The sequence below is a fragment of the Pseudopodoces humilis genome, chromosome 3, assembly GCF_049639895.1.
Source record: "Pseudopodoces humilis isolate 2021_Gansu_Grassland_sample_001 chromosome 3, ASM4963989v1, whole genome shotgun sequence".
NCBI classification, from domain to species: Eukaryota; Metazoa; Chordata; class Aves; order Passeriformes; family Paridae; genus Pseudopodoces; species Pseudopodoces humilis.
In genome coordinates, this window is record NC_142202.1 from 35,274,001 (window position 1) to 35,291,918 (window position 17,918).

Sequence of the window (17,918 nt, forward strand, 5' to 3'; positions counted from 1 at the left end):
GTTAAGAGCAAGTCTGTCTGACCAGTATGACTGAGGAAGTTCACGTACTCCTTCCAAAACCTGCACACCCTACACTTAGAATCCTTACTGCTAAGTGCCTGTCCACCTGCTCTGATTAACTGGTGGGAGCATGGATTGCTCCTCCCTTCATCCCTTGCAGATGTCAGTATGCATCGAGAAAAAAAGTATTATATTCTTCTGCACAGCAACTGCCTTTTGCTGAACAGATCTTTTCTTCCTTCCAAGGTCATAGCACAATAGAGCCACAAAGCACAATCTGGTTTTCTTTGTAGAAGCAATGCAAGATACAGAGGAAAGAATTTACAATAATTTTGCACTCAGACCTTCTTCATTTCTTTTTTTTTTTTCTTAAATCTGATGTGAAGCTCCTAGGAAATCATGTGCTTATGTTAATGTAACATTAAGGTTGATAAATCAAGTTCTCAAATGTCAAGAAATACAGAAGTCAGGTTGTAGGCTCAACGTTTACTCTGGCTCTGCCTCTTTCTTAAAATATAGACTGTCTTTATGCTGTTATAAATTATTACTCAGACTATAACAAACTGGAATTCTCTACAAAGGTTTAAAAATAGCAAACACAACAGAAAATGCTGTGTAGGTGTGCTATATAAGGAAAGGAGTAATTTACTCACAAATGCTTGAGTATGTTCTTCCTTGTGTTTCAGTTTGGCTTGAGATCATCTCTCTGTCTCTCTCTGTTATTATTCATGTAAGGAAATTTTGGATATCATTGTTATTGTGGAGTTCCTGCCCTTCACAGCAATACTGATATTCATGTGCAAATGAAAGTATTCATATGTGAATACAAGTATTCATTTTTTTTTGCCAAGACTGCTGGCTACTGAAGATAAGCCTTTCTGGCCTAAAAGAAAAGAATGAGAACACCTTGGAAGAAAAAATGTCTTTAAAGCCTTCCGCTTCCTGGACAGCCCTTACTGAACAGTTGTCAGCAGTAACTAGACAGGACTCTTCCCAAAGTTGGATTTGTCCAGGAACCCACTTACAGACACAGTAAACACCGACTGTGATGGCACCTATCCTCAAGCATGGGCGGGGAAGAGAAACAAGACTGATCAGTATTTGCCTTATGACCCATTCTTTACTCACCAATCACCCCACATGCATCTTTCTTACTCCTTCTCTGAATTAAGCCCTTTCAGATCAGCAGAGGAAGTATATGTTAAGGAAACTTCCTTGTCCGACCATCCAGGAGCCAGTGACAGTCACACACCACCTGAGCTGGGACCAAAGCCCGTTTGCAGCTGTACCACTCTGGAGAGGAGAAGCTTAGATGCTTGTAGCAATCAGTTCTGCTTAAAAATGAAGTTCTTAAGAGATAAAGAGTATTTGAAAAGGCTGTTCTTTTATTTCCCAGCATGTGAAGGAATATAGTCTAAATTATATCCTGGATATACCACATCTAAATATGAATGCACTATGTTAGAAATAAGTAAACTGGTCAAGGTTATTACCTGGGATAACATCTACTGAGATTTATCAGGCTCCCAACAGCAATTTTCATCACACAAGCACAGTATTATTATGTCCATGATTGAGAACTCTTGAAATTTTGATAGCTTTCATTCAGATTCTTATCTTTGGACACAAAGAGAAATTTTACAATTGTACAACTGCAGAGTTGTCCCAGTTTTAAATAAATTATTTCAACTTTAGTCAAAGACATAATGCATACTGCTTTATAACAAGTACCTGCTTCACACAGATTTTTGACTGGTCTCTGATTTCTCTTTGTGAAATATTTTTTTTTACATACTGTGTATAAGGATGTGTATTCTTATTGCGGATATATTCAAGATAAAAGCTTGCTGTAAGTGACATTTTTGCATTTTGCATCTGTATAGGAATCTAGGAGAGGGAAAGGCATCTCCAGGTATTGTGAGGAGGTCACAGACCCTGTTCCAGAATGGCTGCAAGGTATCCCCCTGGACCAGCCAGGGTGAGACCCAGTGAAATACTGATAGACTCTACTCTGCCACCATCAGAAACTTGTGAAAGGAATGAAAGCCTATGCATTGTGAGATGAAAGGATGCTTTACCACTCAACTGAAGTGCCACAAATTACTTCCTGCTCCTACTGTGGGCAGCGAGGCCAAGCTCTCCTCCAAGGCTCGGTGTTTTGGGTACTTTTAAACAAAGTCTTCCTTTTAGGCATTACCCGTGGCATGATGTAGCCTAATATGGACAACTCCCTGGAAAACCAATTTTCTATTTATAGAAGTCTGTTGGCATATCATAATATTAAGTTCCCTTCCATCAAATGCTATTCTTTGCATCTTAAATTATTTTGGACACTTTCACATAAACTAGAATTAACATTGACATTGTGATATATTGCAAATGACATCTGTTGGATTAACTTTTTCCCCCAAGAACTATATTTCCTACCAGCTATAACCTCAGAATTTTGGGGAATTATTATATAATGTTGTTTCCAATCAAAATATATGTGTTCAGTTTTCCTATATGCAGAGGCATTAAATAACAGTTACACAGCTCGATCGGTCCCCTTCCTGCTAAATTTGGTGGCAAAACTCCCGCTGACTTCATGGGACCAGGATTTAGATCATTGGTGATTAACATGATTAACATAGAAATTATGGGTTAACCTTTAAAAATAGGAAAAGTTTGGACACATAAGTCTCCTAAGACCTAGAAATTTATGTCCCTACTACTTATACTTCACCCTTTATGCTTTATACTTTGTCTCACTTTCACATGCTTTCATTAATTGCACAGAACTATTTGTGAACACAGTAAAAAAAAATTAATAATTAATGCTTATTTTTAGGGGCAATTTAATCAACAGGAAATAGAAATTTACCTACCCTTCTTTCTCCAGAGAAGCAAACAAATCTTTAGAAGGTTTGCTGCCAAAGTGAAATCCAGAGAGGAGCTTTTGCATGTTTAACCACATGTGTACACAACTTTATAGCTCCCTTATTGTCTCCCTAATTCAGAGGTGTCTAAATTCCCTAGCCTCTTAAGCAACATCCTAAGTTTTTGTGCCAGAAAAAAAAAATGTTTCCAGCTGTATGATATTTGGTGTGCCTTTTTTTCTCAGTATTATTGCTGGTTCCGGCCATGCCCCAAACTTTCCTTGGTCAGGTCTGCTATTCCTCACTCTAAGGAAAGAGCAATGTGAGAAGTTGCTTTACACAGAGGAATCCTGCACTAAGGAAATACTTTAGTCCTGACCCATGCTGAATGGGTAAGGAAATTCTCAGTGCAATTACTCTAAACCCTTTTAAAGAAAGAGACTTCCCTCAGGAGAGTGCCTCTAGGCTAATCCTTCCAGGTGTCCAGAGCAGTTTGTGTTTTGTTACCAGACACAGGCAGAACATTTCAGGGGATTCTAACCTTTAAGACTGTATGAACTACCTCCTTTCTGCAGAAATCCCAAGAGACAACATACATCCAGAGCACCAGATGCTCCCTATTTTTCCAGGCTTCAAGGAAAGGGATGGTCATTTGTTGCAGGCCCAAAGGAACAACAAATATCAATATTTCTTGCCTAACTCAGCTGCCCTATTTAGTGTATCGATCTGCCCTCATATGCCCATTCCTATTGCTGTGGAACAAGGGAGGAAAAATAAGAATGTTCACAGAGATTTTTTATGTCAGCTCACCCCAACACCACTCCCAACAAGAATTCCTCTTTTTTCTTTGCAGGAGTACAAAATGCAAGCTTCATTTTAGCTTATTCACTCAAGCTTACACTCTGCTCAATGTTCATGAAAAAAATAAGTGAAGGTAGAAGAAATCTGTAAATGTTACTGGAAAGAGCACATGGGACACAAGTTGCCTGCAGTCCCACATGTCCAGTACCTCCATTTGCACTGCTGGATGTTTAGGAGCACAGATCCAAAAGAAGTGCAATCTCTTATCTCACCATGCAGATCATTTAGAGAAATAATGTCAGGAAAAGGATAAAAACCAACACACAAACAAAGAAACAACCCCTCAAAAGCAACCAAACAAAAAAACTCCAACAGATATTTTTTTATCTTAGATTGTTAGTTAATAAGATTACTTTTCTGTTTTAGAATCTGAATTCTTTGTTATAACTGAGAAAACTGTAGTACATATTTTTAAATGTGAAAAATCCCTACTCTATTTAAACCAATATAGAATAATACTAACAATTTTTCTGTAGTAGTAGAAGAAATATCTGAGGTAATAAAATGCTCTGGAAGGATGCTTTCCTTACCAAAATTCATAAAATCATGAAGGCTTAGTGGATTCTGGTTCTTCTTTTCAACAGATATTTAGAGAAAATGAGAAAAAGGATTACATTCAGCTATGTCTTTTCCTCAAAACTCTAGGAATCTTCAGCAGTACACCAGATAAGAATTCATGTCCTTAAAAAAATGCAATGACTTTGCAACTAAATGATGTTACCCATCTGGTCAAAAAAACTCACCACAGAAATTGTACTCAGTCATGAAAAGAAAAATTTGAGACAAAAATTAACAACATTTTTGTACTGGTTTTGTTCCAAAATTTTTAACAGTCAACAAGTCAAGGAACAGAGCATAGAATAGACATGAAACAATAACAAAACCCTGTGCATTGTAATTAAAATAGAATCATAGAGTGGTCTGGGTTGGAAGAGAGATGTGAGGCTGACAGGTGGGTAATCCACAAAGTCCTCCTTTCTCCCCTTTCTAAAGATGAGTACAATATTTCCTCTTTTCCAGTTACCTGGGATTTCATCTAAATGCCCTTTTTCAAGTATCATGGCAAGAGGCTTGGCAACAACATCAGCCCTCAGGACTCTGGGATGCCTCTCCTCAGATCCCATAGATTTATGTACATACATGAGAGTCCTCAGGTGGTCATGAGCTTGATCTCCCCTTTCAGTGGGAGGGACTTTGCTCTCCCAGTCCCCATCCTGCTGTCCAAACATTTGAGAGGTGTGAGAAGAGAGGCTGCCATTGAAGACTGAAGCAAAAATTTTAGCAACGCCAGCCTTCCCCTCTTCCATTTTTACCAGTTTTCCAGCATTGTTTATAGGGGGGAGGATGTACACCTTCTTTGCTCTTCCTTTTCTGGTTAAACTACCTGTAGGAGCCCTTCCTGTTACTGTTTGTGTCCCTTGCAAGTTGCAGCCTTGGCCTTGGCCTCACCTCATCTGTATACCACTGCGCTTCATCCCTATACTCTTCCTACATCAACTCTCCTAGCTTCATCTGCCTCTGCATTTGTAGGGACCAGCAGGTCCCTACATATATCATAACAATTCAAGACCCAGACACAAAAAAATGAAGGCCTTCTACAGGGAAAAAAGAAAAAAAAAAGTAGAATGAATGAGAGAACAAACCGCAATATTTAACTTTATAGCAAAAAACCCCTCCAACCTATCTCCTTTTTATTTATTCTTCCATAATATCCTAATATTAGTAGAATAAATTAGGACACTTAGAACAGAAATTGGTTGTACTATCATAGGATAAGTCAGGTTTTGCAAAAGACCACTTACTCATGATACCTAAGCAGCAATAACAGCTTTTAGACATTACTTTGAATTTACCTTTGTGGTCTTCTTAATTTAAATGGCAAGAGAAAAACCTAGTGACTTTTCAAAATGCCAGCTACTGCTACAGGTTTAGAGACTTGTCATAAAGTACAAATATGATAACAGTTGTGAGAAGAGGCAGAATTAACTGTGGTGATGCAGCTAGCTCTTTAAAATACATTGTGCTCTGTCAATTCAGGATGCAGAAATTCAGTTAGAAAGAAGAGGTGAAGAACCAGCATTTTCCACTTTTCTCAGTTGTTGAAGCATCTTGAAAGTCAGTGGAGCTTAAATTGTTGAATATTTAGTGTTACTTTTTCTTTCTTTTTTTTTTTTCTTTAACCATGAAAGCAATACTTCTAGGTTAACTAAGAGTAAAATCAGAATTTAATGTGAAACAGAGCTCCAAAAGAACCTTTCATTTTGTCTCAACATGCGGTACCCATTCAATCCACAATTTAACAGTATTTGTTAGACTTCAGTCAGTTTCTATGGGCAACAACCAGTTCTTCATTAATTTACTTAATCTTCTACATTCACCATAAAAAAAAATTAGAATTCAACATCTCCATACTTGCAGGGGGATGTGGTAATTGCTATCTCCCACCATGGGGGTTCAGTTTCTTCTATAAAATTTTTGTCATTGGTATACCCATTAAACTATTTTAAAAAATGAGGAATACAGCACTGAACTAATCCTAGATTTTCTACTTTCAGGAAACTTTTACAAAATTTATTTAGAAATTGCTGTAAGATATTTACCTGGAGAGCCACAGATTTTGGGAACTGTAAACAGTCAGTTTGGAAGCTGGTCCACACAGGATCTTACACAGAACAATTTCACCTTTTTTGTACTTAAAATTTTTCCCTCTGTATTCATTCAGATGAAACAACCAGAATGAAGTTTGACCAGGCGGGGAAGTCCCAAAGCCAGCATCAATCAGCTAAGTTCTATTGAAGTCAATGAGCTGAGGTATCCTGGCTGAGGTACAGGCCCCTAATCTTGAAAAAATAATTTATCTACACATTTGGTACAATAAAACCCATCAGAGGTGTGAAATTTCCAAGTTGGATAGGTCTGTGGAGGTTGGTGATGAATAGGGAGGGAAGGAAGGGAAGGAAAGGAAGGAAAGGAAGGAAGGGAAGGAGGGGAAGAAAGGGAGGGGAGGCGAGGGGAGGCGAGGGGAGGGGAGGGGGGGGGGGGGGGGGGGGGGGAGGGGAGGGGAGGGGAAGGGAGGGGAAGGGGAGGGAAGGGGAGGGGAGGGGAGGGGAGGGGAGGGGTTATCAAATGAAAGGCAGCATGTGATGCCCTGGGAAGTGTTCATCTGGAGTGCAGTGGCACTTTTCTCCTCTGCTAGAGTGAGGCCTCTGTATGTATAAACAAACAAGCTGGCACAGGGACAGGTGTCCTAAGCCTTCCACCAAATACAAACTTTCATGTAGTTATTTATTTATGCAGTTCCTGCAGTGCATTTAAAGGTCAGTATAGATTTCCCTGACTAGATAGCGCCTGGAAAGTTCTGTTAACCACAACTGCTTAACCTGAATGTCATGGAGCTATTGAAAAACTTTAACTTGCATAAAGGTACCTCTCAAGCCACTTTCCTGTATCCTCTGTTTAGAGTTGTGTCTTGGGAGTTCTTGTATTCCACATTCCTAATAATAATGAGTTTTATTTTATTTTATTCCTAAAACTAATAAGTTTTATAAGCAGAAAGAACAGTTGATGAAAGTGCTCTTGTAATCCTGACTCTAAAAAATGATACCATCAATTACAGGGCCTCTTGTGTCTGTCATTAGTGCAGTTTCTTCAGGTTTGGGGGTTTTATTTTGTTTTAGGCTATTTTGTTTTGGTTTGGCTTTGGGGTTTTTTGGGTGTGTTGAGGGGTTTTTTGCCTATTGCTAGTTTTGCTCACAGAGGTAACTAAGGCACAAAAAAGCCTTGACAAAAAAGCCACAACAATTCTCCATTAGTCTGTGTTCTCATTTACATCAGGCTTTACTTGAAAGCATATGTGTTTCACATTGTGTCAGCATAAAGGACTACGCAGGTGCAGGGCAGTACAAAATCTGCCCTAAAACTGAGAATGTTCAACTCATCCGCAGTTTTTAAATTTTTAAATTTAATATTTTAAAATTAATTTTCCACTCTTGAATAGCTTGTGACATCAGGACAGTCTCAGTGATCTGACTGGAGTGTGGCATAAACAATTGGATCAGTGGAGGTCCCAGGACTGAAAGCATCCTGGAAATGAAAGGGAAGGAATAATAAATAAGTGGTATAATTCACTAAGTGTTTTGAAATCCCAAGGGAGGGGCCCACTTAGAGTGAAAAAATGAAGGAGGCTGCATTTGTGTGCCTGAGAGATGCAGAGGAGGTGGTGAGCTGAGAAAGGTTTTTTGTTGGGAGGAGATGGTCAGTGATGGCTGAGTCAGGGCCTTCCATGGGGGTAGCGCTGGGCTGATGGGTGTTTAGTGTGTATCCCCCCCATCAACATTCTTCTCTTCATCAGACATGAACATCAGAGGGATCACGGACAGTGGCTGACAGCCAGACAGCAGTCTGGCTGCTGGGGGTTGCTTGCTCTAGGCAAACCAGGACCTGTCTGGGACCACACAGGCAGGTGGCATCACAATCCTTCATCAGTGTGACCTGTTTTGCTCAGATAATTTACCACTCTACTCCTCAGTCCAAGTACAGACTAGTGAAAAAGTCCTTCCTCTTTATGTTCCAATTGAGAAGGTCTCTATTTTCTCAACTCTTTTATAGTGATGATTTCATCCTTTTGCTAATAGCTCTATTCTCAGAGCCCATCTAAAAATTCTCTAAAGAAAATCCCATTCTCTTTCTTGAATGCTTTCCCTTTGACCTATTTTGCTGTTCTCTGCTTTTATGACTATTGCCTTCTTTCTCTTTATTTAGACTGCATGCCAAATCACTATTTAAGCTCATTTTCCTTTACTTTGGTATCTTTTGCTCATTCCCATAGTAAATGTCTTTTGCCAGAATTGGGATTTTGGAGTCCAGAGTCTCTTATAATTTTTCTTCAATGTTCAACGCTGTGATAGTTTTTTTTCTTTCTTTTTTCCGACTTTCTTTGCTTTTCATGTAATTAGACTGTTCCTTTCTTCTTATGCTTTCATTTCCCTAAAAATCCCTGATCATGTCTCTCCTTTGCTCTACATAACTTTAATTTTTGTATTTGTGCTGAACTAAATCAGGGGATAAGTTCAAAGCTGCCCTCCTCCACTTGAAATCCTGCTTGACATGGTATACTTTTGACCCCTTTTCACCCAGTAGAGCAGTCTTACTCTATGCTTCTTATTGAAGATAACAATTCTTGTTTTTACAAACTTTGCTTTACCCTCTTTCACCTCCATTTTCTCATTTATGCAAAAAATGTTGCCTTCATATATGAGTTAACAAAGTTACAAGTTCTAATACCATCTCTGAACATCTTTATTCTTGTATCACCTCTTAAAATATTTTAATCAAGTAGTTAGGAGGTGAAAAACCTTTTCTATATAAGTATAAATATTATTCAATTAACAGCATCTTGTAAATTAACTGCTAACATGTGCATTAGGCAGAATAAGTTTGATATAAGACAAAATAGCATTTTGAGATATCCTTTCATTTTATTATGAAAAGGGTATGTCAATCGTTCAGGTTCCCAGGTTTATGAATTGATAATTGACACTGAGGAAAACCAGATTTATTCTACTCTGTGCTTTTTTAAGCAAAGCTCCGAAGATTCCCCTGAGATTGTTGGACTTGAGACTGAATGAAAAGATAAACTTTATTTTACTTGTTCCTAAGCCCCCACAGAAGACACAGACTCTTCGTATTTGCCACTGTTTTGCTCAATTTAGTACACATTCTCAAAGACACTTTTGCCTTGAGACTGGCAGAAGAGGTGGTCATTTCCCAGGTCCAGCCAGTGACACTGTGACCTGAAACTAAGATCCCAAATCTGTAAATTATTCCTCTTAATGCAAAGGCTCTTCTCACTCCAGCCCAAGCAGCAGTAAAACACTTTAAACATAGCAAACAGCTTCAAAGAGGCAGCCTCACTATGGAGTATCCTGCATCAGCCTAGCTTTTTGGAAAGTCCAGGTAAATACATCATTCCAGATACCTATAATAAATTATATGGGATCTTCTGAATGTCAGCCTAAGCAGCCACTCCCTGGGGTTTTTACTAAAGCAGAAATGCCTGAACTTAACCTGGCCCCATTCATCCTGCACTGTTTGTTTTCCCTCATAGTCGGTTAAATCCCACGGGCAAGCCAGGACCAGAGCGGCATGGCAGAGCACTGGGCTGTGGAACACAAAATCTCAGGGAGGGACAAAAGAAGGGAGGGCTTGCACACCAAATCTCAGGGCCAGGGCCTCTAGGTATCTGTGGAGCTGCACAGGGGCTGAAAGAGTCTGATGGTGCTTAAGGGTTGTTCTTAGGAGTCCAAGTTGGAGTGTAGGTACAGGCATCCAGTATGTGGAATACTTCACAAATGGCCTGGATGCCAAAGGCTACTTGACAGAGCATGACTTCAGTATCTTCAACTTGGCCTGATATACACAAGACTCTCAAAGTAAAAACATTTCTGGCATGGTCATCAGCATTTTTAAATAGGGTTTGGAACAATTAACATTTTGTTGTGTTCCCAGAAGACAAGCCAGTTGCTTTCTGTTTAATGAGTGCCAATTCCAATACTGTGACTGTTTTTTTCTGAGCAGTTGTGAACACCCACCTAAAATCTGAGGATGTTTTTGTTTTCAGAAAGCAATGTTTCTGAGGGAAATGAAGTTTGTTCTTTTCCTCTGGTCTAGCTTGCTCAAAAGAAAATAAGTGTTGAAAGTGTTTTACTGCCATAAGTAAAGCTCTGGAAAATTAACACTGGTACTGAACTTTTCCACACAATAAAAGTCTAGATTCTCAAGCCATGTTATCCTTTTCAGGATAACAGTGCATGCTGAAGATTTTTGTTGCTGGAGATTCTCTGAGGTAAATTCCACTGAGAATAAGGTATATGCTGGAGAAGAGGACAGACAGAATAATTCTACTGCATTTACCAAGTTATTGAGTGTTTTCTCAGTGTTTTGAAAAGTCAAGTAGTTATATGGTTGGATTTTGCTAGTCATTGACTTTGGGATTAACTGATTTCTCAGGTTCTTATGACTTATGTATAATCTGTATTGATTTCCTGTATATTTAATCAAAATTTCTTGTATCAGGTATTTTTGCTGTCTGATAGTTTCAGTACAAAGTAGACTCATTGCAAACCTCTGTCTCCTTAGAATACAGCCCTCCCTTCCACTGGTAATAGTAATGTTATAAAATAGCAGTGATTAGTCTCTGTCACTGTAAAGCACTTAACCCGTTTTTGCCAATCCAGCTTTGGTTTCCATGGAAACAGGAGACAGTAACACAGAAGATAGATTTTTATTTTTTTGGTGCCTTGCTTTGTTGAATGTCAGCTGTCTTCAAACTTCATTCACAAAGCTCTCCTTATATATTTTTCCCCTTAAACCTATAGATTTTAGGGTTCAGGAAGATTCAACCATCTGGCTTTTGTGTTGTTGCAACTGGTTTTAAAGAAAATTTGTGGCCAGTGAAATTTAACAAGATGATAGACTTGGACATTGGAGTCCTGAGTTAATTCACAAAATTGTCTGGTCACTTTCTTAAGAGATAAAATGAAGCCTTAGTGGAGCCTGCTGCTGCTGTAATTTATCAGGAGAGATAAAAGCTTTTACTTAGATTACCACTTTTACCATATTAAGATACAAATGTAGAGATGATTAGAAGGATACACAATCAATTTAGATTTGGGTTACTATGTCCTTGGAAGGAGGGTTTTGGCCTTTCTGAGAAAATGGAGATACATCTTTAAAGCCATTTGAAATATATGAATATCTCACCCTACTGCACTGAGGACTCTTGAAAGGATATCTTCTCAATTAGATTGTCTTGACTTTAGGTGAGGTTGAGAAGGCATGTGTTAAAATTTTAGAAATTAAATAGATCAGACCAAATCAGCTGTCTGTCTGTGTAGACAAACACTTTTAAAGGTCACAAAGGGTGAACTAGATACAAGGCATTATTTAGCACACAGTAATGCTAAGGACATGTATTATATTCCAAGAATAAAGAAACTGAGCTTCTTTTCCATGCAAAGCTTATTCATGAATAAAAATGTAATTTCTTCATCAATTTTTTTCTTACCAGTAATTTTGTGACAAAAGCTATGGGTGACAAATGAGATACCCAAAATAACCAATTGACAACATTTTCTATTCAAAGGATGACTGATCATATAAATCACTTACAGAATAGACTGCCATGCTACACAAACAATGAGACAGGTCTCTCTAAAACTGAGGAGACTGATTGCTTCTTGTGGTTTTATTCTCTACTAATTTGGAAATACATAAGAGATAGAACAGAACATGAAGAGAGATGAATAGGGAAGGTGAAAAAAATCCACTTATAACACAATCTTTCCCTCTCCATATTTTTAAAAAGCATTGTGGCCTGTGGAAGCCAAGAAGGCTTGTAGGTTTTTTCATTACCTCTCTTATTATCTGTGTTGTGTACTATATGGAATGCTCACAGTGATCTTGTGTTTCTCTGTGACAGGTATAGCTGTTCTTGCCTTGAAAAGCTGATGACTTTCATTTCAGTGAACATCACCCCAGAGCTCAGGTGCTCTGTTTAGTCTAATATTGTTGTAAAGTTGTTTATTTCCATCCCTGACAGGGGAAAATAAAGCAACATAGTCAATATAAATATGCATTTTTTTTACATCCCCAAACAGTAACTTATTTTCATATCTGTGTATGTTCCTCCATGAACAGAACATTGTGACACTTTATCCTTGTTTCACCACTCCTAGAGAAAAAATCATATTAAAAGTCTGCTCAGGCTCCCAGTGCTCACTGGAGGCAGCTGCTCTAGGCACAGCAGCACAGGCAGCCCAGCACTGCAGCAATGCACAAAACAGCACAGCCTCTCTACAAGTGGCTGTTTTGAAATAGAACTCAGATTTTTCCTTTGTTATCCTAGAGGAAACTTTCAGAATGCACAGCTCTAGACTTGCCTTCCCATTCCTTCCACCACAGTGCCTTCTGTACTTGTCAGAGTCCCTCCAGCCACCCACTGATTTCTGCATTTAATGAGGGTCATGGTACCGCCCATGTGGCAGCAGTGGAGCAAGGGTCTCACCATCCCACAAGCAACTCCTGGCTCAACACAGCCAGACCTCTTTGGCACCACCAGAGATGCCTCAAACCCCAGGGGTGACCAAGACCATAACTCTGGGCACTGTGACACTGGCCATTTCTCAGATGTCCAAGAAGCTCACTGGCCCCCACAGCAGGTACCATCGAGGTTTGAGCAGCTGTTGGCATGTATTTCCTTTGTTAGCAGCATCACTTTGTCAGCACAGTCATTCTCATTGCTGATGGGATGCTCCTGCTCATACCCCCGTCCCTAACTGCTTTAGTCACTCTCCAACTGTGCATTAGAAGAGAAATAATTGTAGTTTCCGATGAAGAAAATACATTTTGTCTCCCAAAATTATTTTTACAGATAAGTATCTGACAAATGTTCAAAGATTTTTATTTTGTTATGCCATTATATCCCCATGGACTTTTTGCTGGGACCACCAATTAACTTGGCAGAGACAAATGAGAAACAAAGATATGATTTTTTGCTGCTGTCACCATGGGACCCATTTTAGTTAACAAGGTAACAGGGAAACATTCCAGGGTTTTTTTCCAATTTTCTCAGCTGTGTAGACCCACAAACTTGATTTTGCCAGAGTAAAGACTTCATCAAATATATTTATTTTCTTCTACAATAATTAAGAATAACAGTTGGCTCAGCTAAAATGAGCCCAGAGTTTGACACTGGTGATATCATAAAGGGAACCATCCCTGATCCATATCTTTCTTTTCACATATCTTGATTGTAGTGTACTTATTACTTATTGTAATAAGTAGGAAGGCTTTAGAAAGTAGTACCATGATATCTTTACAATAATTGTTGTGCATTGGTATTACAGAGTGCAATTTTTGGATTCTTATGGTCTCTTCCCCCAAGTAATACAAAAGCAATTTATAGAAATAAAAGTCTAAAGTGGATTTGAGAGATTACTTCACCCAGTTTTGCATCAAGGCAAAGTGGGATTGCATGGAACTACATGGTGGCAGGTAGTAAATACGGCACAATGATGTCTACAGCAAAAATTGCTAAAGGGAAGTGAATACCACATGACAATGCATTTTCAAATGTTTCAGAGAAATTTTTTATCTTAATATTATCACAGACTTGATACATTAAAACTTGTACTATTTGGTATAGGTAATATTTTTATTTAGCTAAATCTTAATGCCAAGGAAAATATAGCTACAGGACTTATTAACAAATAATATGCAGAATGTAAATTTAAAACAAAGACTCCAGTACTGACTAAAAATGTATTATTTGAAGTAATTCATAATTTTATTTGTATATTGTGAGATATACATGTATTTTATGTATTTTTCTTCTGTTACTTAGACTTGAAAGAGAAATTAGTAAAGCAACTTAAGATCAAAATGAATGGTAAGATTTCAGTTTTAATGCCACCATAATTTTTAAATTATAAAACTATATAGTTATATATATATATATAGTTATAAAACTAAAAATTTCTAATATACTTTTATTCTAAAATAAACTTGCATTTGAATATTTCTTATTTTGAAACAATAATATCTTACCTGATGAGTACTCAGTACTCTGATTACTTACCTTCATTATTCTTGTTTAAAATACTAACAACATGAATGGTTACAAATCTCTGAAGGCTCAAAGCTTATCCTACAAGGGTTTTAACAGAGGAATTTCAGTACTGTGTGTTATGAGAACAGCCTGCTGAAAACTCATGCCAAGTTATGAACAATCCTTCCCAAAGGATATCAACTTTCCGTCACAATTCCCTTGTGATTTTCAGAAGTCAGTACGTGCTTTAAATTTTGGCTCTGTGAATGACTTTGTTTTCTGTTCTGGCTTGTGGGATCCATTTCTCATACTCTCCTAACCTTCTTGGGTAAACTGTGTGAAAGATAATTTAGGCTGGCAGCTCTCTAATACTCCACCCAATACATTTCTGCAGCACCTGTTCTCTGTCCTTGCTCAATAATCTACCTGAAAATTTTAACAATTAGGCTTGCCTCCATGATTTGAATTTAGAAGAGTGGATGGGTTTCCAGAAAGTAAGACATCTAGCTGCACATAGAGGACTGAAACACTAGTGCCCTCCAAGGTTGCTAGAAGCAACCCTAATTAGTGGAGTAAACAGGGAAAAAAAGGGAGCAGGGTAGACATCTGGTGCAGTTTCCTGATCTCTACCTCTTTAAAATGTAACTTGCAGGCAAAGTCTGTAAACTGAGTAGTAAACCTCCTGTGTCCTAATGGATCATGATGTGAAGAACTCAACACTTTGATGATTTCTCTCTGTGTGTAAACAAACTGCATCTTCTGTTCCTGTGTATGCTTAAACTAAAAAGGCACTTAGCAGTTCATAAGCCAGAAAACTTGACCATTAGTTCCCTTACTGCTACAGTAATGGTGTCTTATGTGCTGTGAAATTACTTATACAGGAGTCAAACTACAATTTATAAAGAAACTGTGTGCCCATAGTGACAGCCAGCAATTATAAGAAGAGGAACAGGAAGGTTGAAGAGTATTTGCCCTCTGAGTGTGATATCAGCTAGCTTGGAGCAAGTGTCAGAAGTGTTGACATATCACAAAGGCATTAATTTCTATCTGAAGTAGAGAATTTCTGATTTTCAGTTCTTCCGCTTCCAAGTTCCCTGCACTGAAGGTTGCTATTCCTTTATTTTAAAGACTGTATGTCATATTATTTTATTTCTCTCTCCACTTAGTGCTTAGAGATTTGTGACCAAATCATCATTTTAGCCTAAAATTATTTTGTAATTAGGCACACTTAATGCCCTTCTTGTGAACTTGTCTTACTTCTTGTAAAGTAGTCTTCTGCAGCAGCAGCACCAGATCCACAGCTTCTGAACTGCTCTCCCATCTCATGGAAAATCTGCAGAAGAATATGAAAAAAATTGTAAATGAGAATTACTGTGTTGTGCTCCTGATTGCTGCTCTCTAGTTTGACCTCTTTTATGCATCCCAGGGAAAAAAAAAAAAAGCATGGTAACATGTAAAACAATGTATTCCTCTTGGGAAAATAATTATAAGAAAGTATTATCTTCTTAGGGGTTGGGTTTCTTTCCTTTTGTTCCTTTTTGCTTATAGAATTTTTTCCCATAAATTGCTAGGAAACACTAACAACTGGATACTTAAGAAAAACAAAAGAAGTGGCCAAGCTCAGGGGAGGAGGGCAGCTGGTTGCCCTTCTCATCTTCAGGGAGTTTCTCTCCAAGGGGCAGAGATACCATGAGGATTGGGCAGATAAAGGACGGGGCTGGGGGAGCTGCTGGCTCTCTCTCAGCTTCAGGGGAGGACGGTCGGAGCTGCTGCTGCTTGGGGAAGGGAATTTGCTGCCGCTGTCAGAGCCCAAAGCTACTTCTTCTGCCATGGGGTAAGCCTTTGCTTGTGAGAGGCAGCTTGAGAACTTGAGAACTTGAGAACTGGGACTTTATTAATACCTACCTCACTAAATAAGGGACCAATCTGCTCCAGTGCCCGGGACCCTCGGCGCTCTCCCTGCCCTGCCCAGAGCCGGGCCTCCACTGTCCCGCCCCCGCCACTTCTTCATCACTGCTCTGGGTTTCACTGCACTGTAGCCCTGTACCCCTTGCCTGCCAAGACGTCTTGCCATCCCACTTGCTGCTTCCAAGAGTCCTGCTGGGGCACTGGAATCGGCTTTGTGGAGTTTGTGCAGCAAAGCCTCTCTCCCATCCAGTCCTGGCCGAGCCGCCATTACCGCGTGTGGGCCCAGCCCGCGCCACAGCGCCCCCTGGCGGTGGGGAGGAATCCCCGCCCCCGCCCTGCCCTGCCCGGAGCCACCAGCGCCCCCTGGTGGCCGTGCCCGGAACTGCAGCGAGGGGAGAGCGCCCGCGGCCAGGAGGGGTCACTGGGGCTGATCTGTTTGGTGTGAGTGCCACAGCTGCTGTTTGTCTGCTTTATTGTACATACTAGTAAAGAACTATTATTCCCATCCCCATATCTTTGCCCGAGAGACCCTTAATTACAAAATTATAATAATTCGGAGGGAAGGGGTTTGAGTTTTTTTTCATTCCAAGGGAGGCTCCTGCCTTCCGTAGCACACACCTGTCTTTCAAACCAAGACAGACCTGAAAAAATTGAGGAAATTATTGGCAGATCTTAGATGTTTTCTAAATGTTTTGGTAGTACTGTTGGAGTTTTCTCCAATCATTCTTTTTATTTTTTTTTTCAGGCCTGCCAGTCTGTAATTTATTAATGGCCCACAACCCAAACAGCAAAAACAAACCAAAAAAACCCAAAAACTGCAATAATTATGTATTTCTAATTCATGATAAGAGCATCTTGTAATTTTGGGTTAAATTAAATGTTTACAACTACTAATAGGTTCCATTAGCGATGAAAAAAATACTCAGAAAATCATCAACTACCTACAAATTGACATATTTCTTTAGCTGATAAATTTAATTATCATGGTTTGTTAAAATTGTGCAAGTAATTAAATGAAGTTCAAAGGTGAATCCTTCACCTTCAGCTCTGATAGAGCATGTCCTTCACGTTCCATTTACATTTTGTTGGGATCAAAAGTCATTATGGTTACATTTGCCTATTGCCTCTATTTCTACTACTGTTTCCTTTTCTTTCCTTCATTGTCTTTTTAATATATCATAGCTTTATGCATAAACATATTCAGAAAACAAACTTTAGGCTATTTTGCTATAAATGTTATATTTCTGATAAATTTGAATGCTTTGATGTAGTTTTTTTAAATAAATAGTTTCAGAATTATGATTTGAAAAAAAATCTGAAAAAATATGGATATGGATTATTAATCAACTTTCAGACAGGAAAAAAGGAAGAAAGATGAAAAGCATAAAAATTTACCTTCGGGAAGGATTTTTTTTTTTTTTTTTTGCTTTTTGCTTTTAGAATATTTGATTTTTAGAAGTATATTTTAATATGTACTTCATTTTCTACTTCTTGTTTAGACAAAGTCTATTCATTGGTTTTCTTTCCAGAAATCACCTTCCATGCCATGAGGACATACGTAATATCAAGAAACTCCCTGGACAAGTGGCTCATTAATAGAGTTTTAAAATTTATTAATTAGTTCCTGTAATTGGGCCATCTGTCACAAGAAGATGAAAAGCTATGTGAAAAGAGTCATTCATTTG